Raw genomic sequence first — 16,077 nt, 5'->3', positions numbered from 1 at the left:
TCTATACAATGTATCATTTTTCTAAGTTTTCTATTGTTTCTAAGTTTGATGGTTACCTGCACAAGTTATGCATTGCATTTATGTTTTCCAATGACCAGACCAGCAATGCCACTAATTGTTGGGTGTGTGGTCGACTCCCCCCTTTCCAGACACCGAAGGGAGTTCTGCCACTCTTTCCTTATCCGTTTTCAAATAATGGTTCGTGTGGAGCATGGTCCACGTTAACGTCATCTTCAAATGATATGTCCCTTCTGAATAGAACATGTTTTCCAGACAAGCAAGGTCTCTCCCATAGAACAGGGTTAGATCTAGAAAATGAAGTTTATAATTTAGGTAATTATTCTTCGAATTTTATGGTCCTGAATGTTCAGTCTGATACTACTCCAGACTTACCTGCTATTTCAGTACTACCAGTCAAAGGCGAATTATGTGTCAGAAATAATGGTTCCGCACATGTAGGACATAGTGATTGTATTACTACTGTCGAGTATAGTGACAGTGGGAAATCTATTTTCAAAGCCTCACGTCATTCTTATTTTGTTTGTGGTCAGACCGCATATGTTCGTCTGCCCCTTGATTGGGATGGAACATGTTACATTGCCTTCCTACTGCCACCAGTTTTTCTAGCCCCATCAGATTATCACAGAAACACACATCTAGTACACGTCAGACATAGAAGGGAGATCGAGTCCCCAGTTGTCGATCAAACTGAAACTGCTCTAGAACAATATACAGATTTCAATAAAGGTTTTTTCTTCTTTATAGGACCTGTCCAGAATAGTAAGTTAATACGTAGGTTAACCAGAACCCTTGAAGCAGTAGTGAATGAGACTACTTCTGCTCTAGGTAACTTAACCGAAGAGCAATCTGCTATGAGATTTGTCGTGCTCCAAAATCGTCTCGTTCTTGACGTCATACTGGCCGATAGAGGAGGAGCATGTCGAGTCATCGGATCTAGTTGCTGCATTTTCATTCCTAATAACGCGCCGTCTGTTTATTCAGCTATAACCAGACTTCATAAAATTGCCCATCAGTTACACCAGAATCCAGGCACCTGGACATGGTCCGGTTGGCTCTGGAGTATCATATCCGCCTGGGGATGGAAAGTATTGTCATTCCTAGGTATTGCAGTAACGATCATATTCAGTTGCTGCCTCTGTATACAATGTGGCCCTGCGATTTGCGGCATGTGCGCTACCTCTTGTATTCCTAGTCCTAAGTCCCGTTCCAAGACAATTCGAGACGAGCAAATGATGCTATATGAAATGATAGATGGTATCATGAATATAGATGTTTCCTGATGGAAACGTAGGGCACAAGGAGGGAATGTGGAAAAGTAAATTTTGCCATGTTGTATGTGCCTACGTGTTCCCCATCTTATGCTATATGTGCATGATCGATATGCATGTATTCCCTTCTGATCGATTAAAGATGCAATTACAGTTGTGTCCATCTCTAGTATGCCAGTTTCCAGTCTTCGTGAATACAATGAATATCAGGCCTATGTAAAACTACGTTGCCACGTTTTACAGTGTGCACGTTAATTCATTGAATTATCCCCGTTTTTAGGCCTCAAAAGGGCCCGGACTCAGATTCAGCTCCTGTTTCCTGAACCCTCTCCGAGGAGCGATACAGCCCCCACCTGTATCCCTGACCCTTCACTTACTTCATGCCTCGCAGTGCCCGGCTCGGCCTGGCTCTGCCTCCCAGTCTGCCAAGAATATGTTATGTTTCTAGTTATCAGTCCAACCCTCCTTCTCTGCATTCCTAAGCTACTGAATCGCATCAATAGTTTCCGTCATGGTCTAGCCTTTATGTCTCCATGTAAGAGAAATACTGTATTAATATTCATAAGAATATTCCTCGCACACGCATTACATATAGAATTATGCATGCACCAGTCTTAAAGTCTGTTAGCCTTTGCCCTGATAACTTTTGGATTCTATCAACATGTACTATAAACAACAGATACCAGATATGCCTGAGTACATGTCGCTCTGACACTCCAGACTTTAGTCTCCTCTTCTAGCGCAGAAGTCATAGCCCCCAGTTCTCCCTAGTAACACGTCATTGTCAGTTTGCGCGCACCACTAGGTTAGAGGTCCCAGCTGCTCAGGTAGCCCCCTCCATGTTTCCGCCCCGTTTATGACATATTCTGTTACGTTTGTATCACATGTCTATGTATACGCCCTGTACACACCTCTTGTTACACCCACTTTATGCCTTATCTTTCGCGACTGCTACAAACTCCGCCTACTGCTACGCCTACTGTATTGAATGCAATGTATTTGTTTAACTATAAATATTGTGCACTGTTATTAAAAGTTACCCCTTATGCTCCCAGATCCTGCCCCCGGCAGCTGCCATCCCATTCCCGTACAGGCTGTCCTGTTCCAGTCCTTTATGCTTGATTAAAGCCTGTATACTCCAGCTACCTCGTATCTTGACTCTTATTTATTGAGCTATCTGTTTATATTGTATCCAGTCAAAAATAGAACCGGTAATTAATTATTTATTTACCACAGCCCTGCAGCCCCCGAGCCCTGCAGCCCCTGAGCCCTGCGTGGGTTGGCGGTAGCCCTACTGTGAAGGCTCGGGCGGGCAGCTGGGAGTCCTTTCGGTCCCGGCCATCTGGTCGCATCTTTTCCCCTCGGCCAGCTGGTCGGAGCAATGCTTTCCAATGGGGTGACCAGATGGTATGGGCTTCGCTGGAAGTCCTGAGGAGGGGCCATTCGCCTCCCTGATCCCAGCGAGGGCTCCAGGAGGTCGGGCGCCTCCGCGCCATGGGTCCCCTCCGTCACTCGGTGTGTACGGGTTCCCAGAGAGAGGGGTAGCCTTCCTCCGGATTACTATGGGCAGGGTATGCAGGAACACCCCTCCAGGGCTGGTGGTTCTCTGCTGGTGACCAGATGGGCTATACTCGGACACCTCTCCTCTGTCCGGGGGTCTCTGGCCCACGGCGTGGCAAAGTGCCTGGGACGGGCTCCATGGGTCCCAGGCAGTCCTTCCCCGGGCGTCCGGGCCCGAGAGCTCCGGTGGTCGTCCCCGTGCCTTAGGCCCAGCGGTGGCCCGAGCCCCCAGGAAGTGGAGCCCCCGAGCCCTGCGTGGGCAGACGGGAGCCCTACAGTGAAGGCTCGGGTGGGCAGCTGGGAGTCCTTTCTGTCCCGGGCATCTGGTCGCACGCAATAATTTCCAATGGGGCGACCAAATGGCCGGGCTTCCCTGGAAGTCCCAATGAGTGGCCATTCGCCTCCCTGATCCCAGCGAGGCCTCCAGGAGGTCATGCGTCTCTGCGCCCTAGGTCCCCTCCGTCACTCGGTGCACGCGGGTTCCCAGAAAGAGGGGTAGCCTTCCTCTGGATTACTAGGGGCAGGGTATGTCGGGACACCCCTCCAGGGCTGGTTGTTCTCTGCCGGTGACCAGATCGGCTATGCTTGGACAACACCTCTCCTCCGTCCTGGGGGTCTATGGCCCACGGCGTGGCAAAGTGCCTGGGATGGGCTCCATGGGTCCCGGACAGTTCCTCCTCTTGGCCCGAGAGCTCCGGTGGTCCTCCCCGTGCCTGAGGCCAAGCCGGGGTCCGCGAGCCCCCAGGAAGTGGAGCCCCCGAGCCCTGTGTGGGCAGACAGGAGTCCTACCGCGAAGCCTTAGGGTAGGTAGCTGGGAGTCCTTTCAGTCCCGGCCATCTGGTCGCACCTTTCCCCTTGGCCATCGGGTCGCACGCAATGCTTTCCACTGGGGCAACCAGATGGCCGGGCTTCCCTGGAAGTCCAGATGAGGGGCCATTTGCCTCCCGGATCCCAGTCACGGCTCCAGGAGGTCGGGCGCGTTCACGCCTAGGGTCCCCTGTGCCTCGCAGTCCGCACAAGTTCCCAGAAAGAGGGGTAGCCTTCTCCCGGATTACTAGGGGCAGAGTATGCCGGGACACCCTTCCCGGGCTGGTGGTTCTCTGCCGGTGACCAGATGGGCTATGCTCGGACAACACCACTTCTCCATCCGGGGGGCTCTGTCCCATGGTGTGGCAAAGTTCCCAGGAGGGCTCCATGGGTCCCCGGCAGTCCTCCCTGGGCGTCCGGGCCCAAGAGCTCCGGTGGTCCTCCTCGTGCCTGAGGCCCAGCCGTGGTCCCCAAGCCCCAGGGAAGCGGAGCCCCCGAGCCCTGCCCTGCATGGGCAGGTGGGAGCCCTACCGCGAAGGCTCGGTGGGCAGCTGGGAGTCCTTTCGGTCCCGGCCATCTGGTCGCACCTTTTCCCTCTTAGCCATCTGGTCGCACGCAATACTTTCCAATGGGGTGACCAGATGTGTGGGCTTCCCTGGAAGTCCCGATGAGGGGCCATTCACCTCCCCGATCCCAGCGAGGGCTCCAGGAGGTCGGGCAGCTCAGCGCCCTGGGTACCCTCCGTCACTCGGTGCATGCGTGTTCCCAGAAAGAGAGATAGCCTTCCATCGGATTACTAGGGACAGGGTATGCCGGGACACCTCTCCCGGGCTGGCGGTTCTCTGCTGGTGACCAGATGGGCTATGCTCGAACAACACATCTCCTGCGTCCGGGGGGCTCCGGCCCAGGGCGTGGCAAAGTGCCCGGGACGGGCTCCATGGCTCCAGGCAAATCCTCCCCCAGGCGTCCGGGCCCGAGAGCTCCGGTGGTCCTCTCCATGCCTGAGGCCCAGTCGGGGTACTAGGGCCCCCTGGAAGTGGAGCCCCCGAGCCCTGCCCTGCGTGGGCAGGCGGAAGCCCTACCGCAAAGGCTCGGGTGGACGGTTGGGTGTCCTTTTGGTCCCGGCCATGCTTTCCAATGGGGCAACCAGATAGCCGGGCTTTCCTGGAAGTCCAGATGAGGGGACATTTGCCTCCCGGATCCCAGCCAGGGCTCTAGGAGGTCGGGCGCGTCAGTGCCTAGGGTCCCCTCCATCTTGGGGTGCGCACAGGTTACCAGAAAGGGGGCCTTCCTCCAGATTACTAGGGACAAGGTACTCTGGGACCCCTCTCGGCCTACTGGTCCTCAGCCGGCAGCTGGATGCCACCCCAGCCCTGTGCCCGTCCCGGGGCCTGCCGTGTGGCAGGCTGCCCTGGATGGGGTCTGGCAAGCCCAGGGAGCCTCTCCCTGTTGGGCAGGGTCCAGGGGCCCCGAGGAGGGAGGCCTCCCCACCTCAGGCTCTGTCCTAGGTCCTTCTGCATGGCAGGGTGCCCGAACGAGGTCCCGCAGGCCCGGGAAGGCTTCCCCTGCGCCTAGGCCTGGGAGCCCAGCCCGGCCCTGGGTCCGTTGCTCTGGCCCATGGCCCCATCCCCCTGCCTGCCGTACTACCAAAGCCACAGGACAGGGTTCCGTTGTGCCCGGGGAGCCTCTCCTTGCTTGGCTGGGTTCAGGAGCTCCATCCGGGGCTCTTAAGTGCCCCGGGGAGGGTGGCCTCCCCACCCGGGCTCTGTCCTTGGTCCTGCAGCGTGGCAGGGTGACCGGGATGGTGTCCAGCAGGCCTGGGGAGGCTTCCCCCGTGCCTCTAGGCCTGGAAGCCCCTGCTGGGTCCAGGGGCCCGCCGGCCCTGGGTTGGGTGCTCCGGCCCTGGGCCCTGTCCCCCAGCCTTCTGCACTGCCAAAGGCCCAGGACAGGGTACAGTTGTGCCCAGGGAGCCTCCCCTTGCTTGGCTGGGTTCAGGAGCACTGGCCGGGGTCCCTGAGGGCCCCGGGGAGGGTGGCCTCCCACCCCGGGCTTCGTCCTTGTTCCTACCGCATGGCAGGGTGCCCGGGACTGGGTACAGACGTCCCCTGCCCCTCCGGGCTTAGGAGACCCGGCTAGGTCCAGGGGCCCGGGTCGGGTGCTCCGGCCCTGGGCCCCGCCCCTCAGCCTGCTACTCCACCAAGGGCCCAGGACAGGGGGGCGTTGGTCCCATGCAGGCCTCCCCTGCTTGTCAAGGTGTCCGCAGGCCCCAGGTTGGAGGGCCCTTCGGGTCCCTCCTCACAGCTTCCATGACTGGGCCCAACTGGGGCCCCGGGCCTCTGGTCCCCCATGCCCCGGCGCCCGCTCACTCTTTCTTTGGGACACAGAGAGACCTGATGGCTTCCCTGTCGTGCAGGGCCATCTGGTCGCCCTTTTCCCTCGGCCATCTGGTTGCACCGATCCCTCAGCCATCTGGTCGCACCGATCCCCTCGGCCATCTGGTCGCACCCAATGCTTTCCTAGGGGGTGACCAGATGGCTGAGCTTCCCTGGAAGTCCCGATGAAGGTCCATTTGCCTCCTCGATCTCAGCGAGGGCTCCTAGAGGTCGGGTACTTTCGCGCCTAGGGTCCCCTCTGTCACCTCATGTGCACGGATTACAAGAAAGGGGGGTAATTCTCAGGATTACTATGGAGAAGGTCAGTCAGACCTCCTTGAGGTCCGGCGATTCTGAAACAGGCGAAGGCGTAACCCGGGCCCACCCGCCAGGGCCCCCAGGGGCCCGGGTACGCACCTGCCTCTCAGTCCCCTTGCCGATGGTCTTTTTTCTCCGAGTTTGCTCAGGCAGACCTCCGTGAGGTCCGGCAATGCTGAAACAGGGGAAGGCAGCACTCGGGCCCGCCGGCTGGGGGCCAGAGTATGCACCTGACTCTCAGCTCCTTCCCGATGGTCCTTTTACTCCGAGTTTGCTCAGGCAGACCTCTGTGCGGTCCGGCAATGCTGAGATGGGGAAGGCAGCACTCTGGCCCGCCCGCCGGGGCCCCCAGGGGCCCAGTTACGCAACTGCCTCTCAGCCCCTTCCCGATGGTCCTTTTTCTCCGAGTTTCCTCAGGCAGACCTCCGTGAGGTCTGGCAATGCTGAGACGGGAGAAGGCAGCACCCCTGCCCACCCGCCGGGGCCCCCAGGGGCCCGGGTACGCACCTGTCTCTCAGCCCCATCCTGCTGGTCCTTTTTCTCCGAGTTTGCTCAGACCTCCGTGAGGTCCAGCGATGCTCACACAGGGGAAGGCAGGCCCCGGGCCCACCCGCAGGGGCCCCCAGGGGCCCGGGTATGCACCTGCCTCTCAGCCCCTTCCCGATGGTCCTTTTTCTCCGAGTTTGCTCAGGCAGACCTCCGTGAGGTCCTGCAATACTGAGATGTGGGAAGGCAGCACCCGGACCCGCCCTCCGGTGCCTCCAGGGGCCCGGGTACACACCTCCCTCTCAGCTCCTTCCCGATGGTCCTTTTTCTCTGAATTTGCTCAGGCAGACCTCCGTGAGGTCCGGCGATGCTGAGATGGGAGAAGGCCTGCACACTGCGGGCGTTAGAAAACACTATGACTATGCGCCATTTCACTTTGTGAACACACGCTGGGACCTCTTCGAATCACCACAAAGACAGCATTTATTTGACTTAGGACACCTTACACAACTTATCCCCCACTCCCGGTCAGTCATAATAACACCAGTAATTACTAATATCTGCAATTTACATGAGAAGCAAAGCTTATCCGTGTGGTGCTACATACATCAGTGTTAATGCCAAAGCAATACTATTTTTTCCAGCCTATGCATCCCACTGATCGTTTCATAAAGGAGTTTCTCACCTAAATTTGGTATGTAATGCTCTAGCTCACCAATTGTATTTATCTGTAAAGATTACACATATAAATAGTGTTTCACTAGCTGCTGATTTTTAATCACACAGATACTACAAGTCCTCCTTGAGAAAGGTTAACCCTGATGAAGACCTTTGCTATAAGAAGTGCCATCTAGAAGGTCGAAACGCTCGTTGGTCACATATTTTTGAGAGGCTCGCTCAAGAACCTAGCCCTAATTTTGGTCCCGGATTTGGACACAATAGAGCCTACGGCGTATGGCCCTATACTAGGTTTAAGACATTGGTGCGACCTCCCCTTGGCACAAAATACTAGTGTACTTTGAGGACATTAATGAGAGGAGTCCCTGTACTGTCCACTAAAAAAGGACTTGTACTGTCCACTAAAAAAGGAATTGGACTATTATTGGCCTGGTGAATTGTACAGTCTTTGGTGCTTGACAGCATCAATATGTTTCATGTTTGTAAATTGTATAGATGTTTGTGTATTGTAAATATTGTCTAGATGTACATAAAGTATGTTTTCTTTGTCAACACCTCATATACAAAATTAGACAAGAAGGTAATTTTCTAGCTAGTCCTGCATAGGGTGAATGTATTTTGGGAAAAGTAATCTAAAAAATGTTCCTTATATTCAATTATAATCCAGGGATAAATAAAAAATCCAACTGGAGAAAAAGAAAATTTGGATCTATGGTGTCAGAGGTAATTTGTTTTTGCACACAGTTTAGGATTCCGACCTCTGTACCCCTGAACCAAATCATTCCCCTGTTCTTTATCTACTCTTATAGTAGGCACCACGCCTATGAGGGAAGCTATATACAGAAGAGTCACATGGCATATTGTAGATGCCAGCAAGAAGGTAGTTGTAACCTTCAGGTATAAAATTCCCAATACAGCCGTTGTTCCCCCTTTGCAGTACACATAACAAGTAAGGATTCATTCACTTACCACTTCAATGTCCAGTTTTCACGTGAGCATTGCACCAAAAAACCTATAGACTAGAACACCAACAAGTCTACTTCAGGTCAGAATTAAAGAATCTAAGCATTGGGGAAGATGAAATTGAGGAACTATTGAAGCGCCCCTCAAAACTCAACCCAAATAGTACTTCGACAAATCCAGGACAACAGTCTGATTTGGAAAAAATAACCCGATTGAAGAAGTAACAAGTATGAACGGCCCTACATGGCGAAGTGCTGCTAGAACATCTAAGAGCAGGCAGAATACCAGCTGGTCTCCAAGTGAAAAATGTTCCAGTAATATTTACAGATCAACCAGAGTACCTAGACGGATTCAGCCATATAGGGACAAAATGTTCGCGAGACTGTATGTTTCACTCTAATAAGGCAGCGGAGCGATTGTGTCTAAAGGAACTAGAACTTATAAAAGAATTGGAAGAATAATTTCTAAACAACTCAGCAGTTCAGAAAGCCCATGCACCCTTGGCTAAAATTAAAAAAGAGAACGAACTGGAACATGCATCAACAATGCCATTTGCGATTCCTTATTAGCGAAAAATAAGGATTCGCTAATAAGGAATAGCAAAAGGCTATGTATGAAGAAATCCCTTAAAAAATAGCGATTTCTAAACATTCCTTAATCGCAATTAAGGAATACCTCCCCATTCATTCCTATGAGCCTAGAGGCCCATAGGAATGAGTGGGAAGACATTCGAATTTGTGATTCTCTATTAGAGAATGGCAAATTGAGAATGCAATTTCAAGGGTGCCAGGGTGTCAAAAGGACACCCTATTGCACCCTTGAAATCCGCATATGAGTAAATTTTTTACACACACAGGCCCAAAGGGCATGTGTGTGTGTAAAATGGAACTTTGAAAAATGCAAGTTTTTGCAAATTACCATGAATTACCCCTTATTAGCGAAATCGCTCGTTTTTTTACTTTAATGCATTGCATTTAAGGAATCTCAATTTGCAATTCCCTAAATGCAATGGCAATTTAAGTAATCGCAATTTAGAGATTACTTAAATTCCAATTTTTGCATTTGGGATGATGCATCCCAAATGCAAAAATACAGGTCGCAAAGGGGAAGATTCTGAGAATCTGCCCGTTTGCGACCGGTTTTTGCTTTGATGCATGTGGGCCAAAATCTTTAAAAAGAACACAGAAGATATAAAGAGATTAAAACTTCATAAAGATATCAGTGATTTTACAGAAAAGAAGACCTATCCTTACCTCGATAAGGAATATTACAAACAGCCTGCCAACCTTGGTATGCTCCGCACCTACGGCGGCAAAAAGGAGACAATATACCACATTCTCTGATGCCTCTTTGTATTCAGATAATTTGAGTGACTCAGAACCTTCAACCAGCAATAATGGAAACCAACCTAGACAATTTTACCAACCGGACCTTTTTTAGAGAGAGGACACAGACGACCAACAGGAAGAACAAGACCAGTACAGTGGTACAATTGTCCACCTCCACCTCAACAATACCAAGTAGGGATCCCGACTCGGAGGAGAGTATATCGATGGTAGAAGAGGATAAGAATTCTATTTATAATTTGTCTAACTATACCTTAGCACAGTACTCTAGAAAGGTTTGTCCTTCATACCTACAGTTAAACCAGACATTGGCCAAACAAAGCTGGAGATACTACAACTTTTCAGAAAATGAGGCTGAAAGTCTTCTTTTCAGACAAACAAGAGACCACAACTACCAACTATTTGGAGCTCAAGAATCCATCGACGTTCCTCCCTGCCTCTGATTCAATGCCAATTGAATTGCTTACATTCAAAAAGAATGTAATGAGAGATCTAAATGTACTAGATAAAAAGAAAATTTACACCAAATGGAACTTGACAAATAATGAAAAAACAGCCTTGGATAAACTAATGGAGAATGAAGCTTGCAGACAAGGGCGGTGCCATTGCCATTTTACAACGCGACAAATACAAATCAGAAGCTGCATGACAGTTGTCCTAGGAAGAACACTATAAGCGTTCAGATGAAGATTTTACCAACTTGATTAAAAATAAACTCACCAACCTTATCACCATTGGAGAAAGGGAAGGATGGTTGTCAAAAAAAGAAGCATAATATCTGATTAATGACAACCCTAGGACGCCAATTATATACGTCCTACCAAAAGTCCACAAGGATATCCAGAATCCCCTCGGAAGATCAATTATCTCAGGAGTGAATTCCATCCTGGAAAGACCAGAATATCTTTCTAAAACCTCTAGTAGGAGATACTACCAGCTATATAAAAGACACAATGCAGGCCATCACCCTATTGGAGGGGCAACCGTTTGAAGAAGAGAAGAATATCTAGTTACGCTAGACATCGTCAGCTTATATACAAACATCCCACAAGAAGCAGGGTTGGAAGCTATTGAATTCTTCTTGGAGAAACGTGTACGTCCCCACAATGTGCCGACTACTTTTTTTACGACAAATGGCTGAAATATGTCGAAAATATACCTTTTTCAATTTCAACGGATCTCAATTTGTAAAAAGGAGCCGCAATGGGCTGTCCCTTTGCGCCCGAAATGGCAATAATGTTTATGGCTCTATTCGAGGACAGATGGATTTACAGTAACAATCCATATGACGGGCACATGAAAATGTGGTACCGTTATATTGAAGTTGTTTTTATGTTATGGAGAGGCTCAAGAGAAATACTCATGGAGTTCCTAAATTGGTTCATCAATAGGAACAGAGATATCCAGTTCACAATTAACTACAATAAAACTGAGATGAACTTTCTGGATTTGATGATAAAACACGAAAAAGGGCTTCTGTCCTCAACCCTCTACAAGAAAAAAACTGATAGAAACACCATACTTCATTTTTCAAGTTTTCACCAATGGAACCTTCCGGAAAATTTGCCCTTCAGTCAGTTTTTAAGAACAAGACGCAATTGTATGAAAAAGGAGGATTATTTTGAGAACGCGAAAGTACTTATGGAGAAGCTTGTGGAACGCGACTACCCAAGAAAACTCCTGAAGAGGCCTATGAAGAGAGCCTGGTATACTCCTAGGGAAACACTTCTTGTACCGAAAGAAAGAAATAATAATGTACCCCTGGTATGTGTAACCACATTTTCGGGTTGCAACAACGACGTGAAGAAAAAAGTGTGAAAAAACTGGGCCACTGTAAAAGCACTGGAAACACTGAAAGATCTTCCTATCTTCGCACTGAAGAAAAACAGAAGTATAAAGGACAAACGGGTACGGGCCGATACCTCAAAGAGAAAAAATACCCAGATACTTTGAACTTTACTTTCACTTCCACCTATCAAAGGACCCAGAAAATGTGGTAACCGTTCTTCTTATGACAGCACAATAGAAGGCTCTCTGTTTACATACGGACACAAGCTTGTGAAACATGAAGCATTCACTAATTGTAATACGCACAACGTATTATACTGTGTGGTGTGTTCATGTCCGAAAGCATACGTTGGAAAAACGACCCACGCCATAAAAAGAGAATCACACAACATCGCTCAAGAATCCGATGCAAAATTACAAGTGCACTGATAGTAACACACTGTATGGAATATCAACACACCCCCAACGGCATAAAATGTACAATATTAAAACATGTGTCTGGTAACAACATCGACAATCTACTATCCAGATTTGAAGCCAAAACTATTATGTACCTAAATACCATCGATAACGGACTGAACGATATGAGTGAGATAAACCATTGAGTATGATCAAATTACGGCAATGGTTCTTCTTTCTTCTCTCCGCTTCTTAGGTCTTAGAGACAGAATTTTAATAGGGCGCCACCTAAGGAACTTATAGTAGCAAATATTCAAACGAGAACTTTGAAGGCCAAAGTGGAGAAGGGTTCCATGTGAATAGCAGTTAAATATGGGTCAGTTGGTCCTAAGAGATGGGTGAGCGCCATTCGGAAGGGACGGGCAATGGCCTCCGTTGCCCTCGGCCGATCAAAAGGGAGTCGGGTTCAGATCCCCGAACCCGGAGTGGCGGAGACGAGCGCCCTCACGGCGTCCAGTGCAGTAACGCAAACGATCCTGGAGAAGCCGGCAGGAGCCCCAGGGAGAGTTCTCTGTTCTTTGTGTAGGGCAGGGCGCCCTGGAATGGGTTCGCCCCGAGAGAGGGGCCCGATCCTTGGAAAACGTCGCAGTTCCGGCTGCGTCCGGTGAGCTCTCGCTGGTCCTTTAAAATCCAGGGGAGATGGTGTAAATCTCGCGCGAGGCCGTACCCATATCCGCAGCAGGTCTCCAAGGTGAACAGCCTCTGGCATTTTGGAACAATGTAGGTAAGGGAAGATGGCAAGTCAGATACGTAACTTCGGCATAAGGATTGGCTCTAAGGGCTGGGTCGGACGAGCTGGGGTGCGAAGCGGGGCTGGGCGCGTGCTGCGGCTGGACAAGGTGCCTCCCTTCGGGGCGGCGGTGATTCTGGATGCGAGCCGGGTCCTTCCTGTGGATCACCCCAGCTGCGGTGGTCGCCTCTCCCCATGCCCCCTCCCCGGGGGCGCGAGGCCAGCGTTCTGCCTCGGCTGGCGCCTAGCAGCTGACTTAGAACTGGTAAGGACCAGGGGAATCCGACTGTTTAATTAAAACAAAGCATCGCGAAGGCCCGAGGAGGGTGTTGACGCAATGTGATTTCTGCCCAGGGCTCTGAATGTCAAAGTTAAGAAATTCAATGAAGTGCGGGTAAACGGTGGGAGTAACTATGACTCTCTTAAGGCTATGACTCTCTTGACCTATTCTCGGTTGTAATGGCCTTTACCTCCCAGTGGTCCCGCCGGTAACTGCCTCTGTAGTGCTAGACTCTGTGTAGAGAAGCATATAGAGACAGGCCAAACAAGGTTCTATCATGGCTGTGAGCGTGATAGTGAGAAATGGCGAAGCAAACGAACCCAATTCCAGATGGGGTAGTTCCTGCAGAATAAAAACCCTATTAAGATGGCGTAAGGAGGTGCTGTCTTTCCCAGAAATCATTAACCTCCTCACCGAATTTGACAAACCAGCACCCGCTTCAAACAATGAAACAAGCAACAACGATTCAGATCACGATATAGGCCCTAGTTCACCCTCCATAGCAGAAGAAGACACAACAATAGACCTCAGCAAATCCATCGAGTTTGTGGCCTTCTCAGCCAAGAATGACATTTGTACAGCATACTTTGAAAATCTAACAGATGTGTACGAGGTCAGCAAAGATGTAGTAACAAAGAAAAGTGACTACACAAAGAAAGTCACTTATTGGAAGTACCCAAACGAAAAATATAAAAGTGACTTGTGTGGAGACAAAATGGGAACTTTTAAAGAACTGAGAAAACTTGTCTCCAACAAGCACAAAGGCTTCTATCATAAAACGTACTGATCAAAATGTGACAAAGAAGCCGAATACCACAATATTGCATGCCATTCTGCCAAATGTAAAGGAAGACCTCAAAAAGGAGAGCTGCCATTCCTGTGCAGCTTTTGTGACCTCAGATTTGGAACAAAAATTGATGTTTCTCAACATGCTCAGCATGCGCATACAAGAGCGCAAAATGAGGCTAGACTAGCAGCTCTAGCAAGCAGCAAACCGTCAAAATTATGGTCACAGGAAGAAATACTGCTATTAGCAGAATTGGAAAAAGTATATGAAAATAAGAGGAATATTAATGCGCTGATGGTTCCACATTTTGACAATAAAAACATAAAACAAATTGCAGAAAAAAGAAGAGATAGAAGAGATAAAAGCAAAAAATCCACAAAAGATGTACTGCAAGCATCAAATGTTTCTGAAAATGACTCTTGCAATCAACCAGAGGTTACAATGGAAGTAACAACAGAAAAGCGCAGAGACTATCAATCGCAAACATGCGCAAAAAATCAAGAACTTTGATGAGCTGGAAGACAGAATCACAGAAATCGAGAAGTACACCCAATACGTAGAGCAACACGATGCTGCTATGGATCTGATGGATGAGGTAGTAACTTATATCGCAGAAAACACCACTGATATAAGTCCTACACCAGCAAGTGTACCAACAAATGAACCAGCAAGAGAACTCAATAATGAGCCTATGAACTCTGCTCAAGATGAGCACCAGAATGCCTCAGTAGGGAACAAGATAACAAAAAAAGACAAGAAAAAATGGAAGGCTTAATCGGACGTGCAAGAAAAATTATGCCAAAGCAAAGGACAGCTATAAAAAATACCAGGCAATGTTTCAAAAAGACAAAAAGAAAATTGCCAGGATTATCACTGATGGGGCAGAAGATGCCACTTGCCAAATAAGTGCTGATGAAATCTTCCAATATTACAAAAACATAATTGAGAAAGAAAACAAGAAAAATCCTAATTTCATGCCGATTGATCGAATACCAGAGGATTATGAAATTAGAAATCTATGTAAAGAAATAACACTGCTCGAAATAACTCATGCCTTTGAGAACTCCAATTTGAAGAAAGCAGTGGGGCCTGATAAGATTGGTCTGAATGACTTGTATAAAGTACACAGCAAACAACCAAGACTGCTGCCCAGAATCCTATAGTCTTGGTTGATGATGAGAAGAGTACCAGAAATTATCAAAAAGAACCGATCAATTTTGATACCCAAGAATGTAACGAATAGTGAACTTATAAAAATCAGTAACTGGCGTCCAATTACCATCGGTACTGCATTCATTAAGTTATTCACAAAAATATTAACTAAACGACTCTCATTTTTTGTTGAATTGAATACGAGACAAAAAGGCTTCATGAAGGTGAGAGGTTGTCTCGAGAATCTGACTCTCCTGCAAAATATCATAAAAGGGGCACGAAAAAACAGTCACTCATTAGCAGTTGTGTTCATAGATATATCAAAAGCCTTCGACTCTGTCAGTCATGGTCACATTATACAGAGTCTTGCAAGGCAAAGAGTTCCATCATACATCAGAGACATAATAAAAGACTTGTACACTGAATCAACAACATCTTTCAAGGGAAATAACAACGAAGCAATTCCTGAAATAACAATGAAATCTGGGGTCAAGCAAGGTGACTCTTTATCCCTGCTACTATTTAACATTGCCATGGATCCTCTGATCTGTGATCTTCAGAAAAACGTCAAGGGCTTCACATTTGGATCAGATGGTCTTATTGAGCAAATCACCGCTCTCGCCTTTGCCGATGACATCGCAGTACTCAGCAGTACCTGGGAAGGAATGACTACAAATCTGAAAATCATTGAAAAGTTCAGTAAAAATACAGGTTCAAAACTTAATGTGAAAAAGACACATGGATTTTATATCAGTCACCATAAAGATAAAATCCTGGTTAACAACTGTAAACCATGGCAATTTGAAAAAGTAAATATTAAAAATATTCATCCAGGAGAAAGTCAGAGATACCTCGGATTGAACTTTGATCCACACACTGGTCATACAAGCAACAACAAATTTAATGAGGTTCTTGTCAATTGGGCTAAAAAACTTGATAATCTACCACTTAAGCCCACACAGAAAATAGATATTTTGTGTCAATACTTGGTACCTAAACTATCATTCAAGTTGGAAATGACAGGAACAGAAGCAAAAACTTTAAATGCCCTGGATCAAACAA

Source organism: Lissotriton helveticus, chromosome 9 (assembly GCF_964261635.1).
Source record: "Lissotriton helveticus chromosome 9, aLisHel1.1, whole genome shotgun sequence".
NCBI classification, from domain to species: Eukaryota; Metazoa; Chordata; class Amphibia; order Caudata; family Salamandridae; genus Lissotriton; species Lissotriton helveticus.
Note: the sequence above shows the minus strand (reverse complement) of the source record.